The following is a 698-nucleotide window of genomic DNA, read 5'->3' on the forward strand; positions in this document are numbered from 1 at the left end:
ATCAATGAGGTTGCTATAGCATTAGCATGATTTCGCATGTTAAGAAATTTATATGGATTTTTTTTTTTCAGAAATGTATAAGAATGTTTTTTTTTCGATTGTGGAATTCTGATCTAGAATCAAGTGATTTGTTTTTACCTATTTCGGAAATTTGATTGGTAGACTTGGTAATAATTTTAATGGGTCTATTCAATGATATGGTATAGTGTTGGGACAATATTGAGGATATATTTCAGATACACTTTGTGTATCGAGAAAAACTTTTTAATTTTCAAATTATAACAAGGAATTTATTGAATAATTCGATAAAAAAATAATTTTGTAGGTTCAAATAATCCACTTAATAATTAAATTATTTTTATTTTATTTTAATACACTGTTACTTTAATATCGTAAATATTCTTAAGGGAAAATATCCACCGTCCACCTGTTTTTTCTAACTTTTTTAAAATATACACAATTTTTTTTTTTTGCTGGAATCCAGCTAAAGATATACATTTTGTTTCACTTTTCCATTTCCGTTTGGAATCCGTTAAGAAAACTAACGGAAACCTAAAAAAAATGACCATTGTACCCCCCAAAACGAAAATTTCAATTCCACCCTAAAAATTACCAAAAATAATCAGATTAAATCTAATTATTTTCCTCATCGGTTAATAAAGAAATTAATTCCACAACCATCAAATGCATGGTTTTTT

This window comes from Citrus clementina, unplaced genomic scaffold, assembly GCF_000493195.1.
Source record: "Citrus clementina cultivar Clemenules unplaced genomic scaffold, Citrus_clementina_v1.0 scaffold_2, whole genome shotgun sequence".
Classification (NCBI taxonomy): domain Eukaryota; kingdom Viridiplantae; phylum Streptophyta; class Magnoliopsida; order Sapindales; family Rutaceae; genus Citrus; species Citrus x clementina.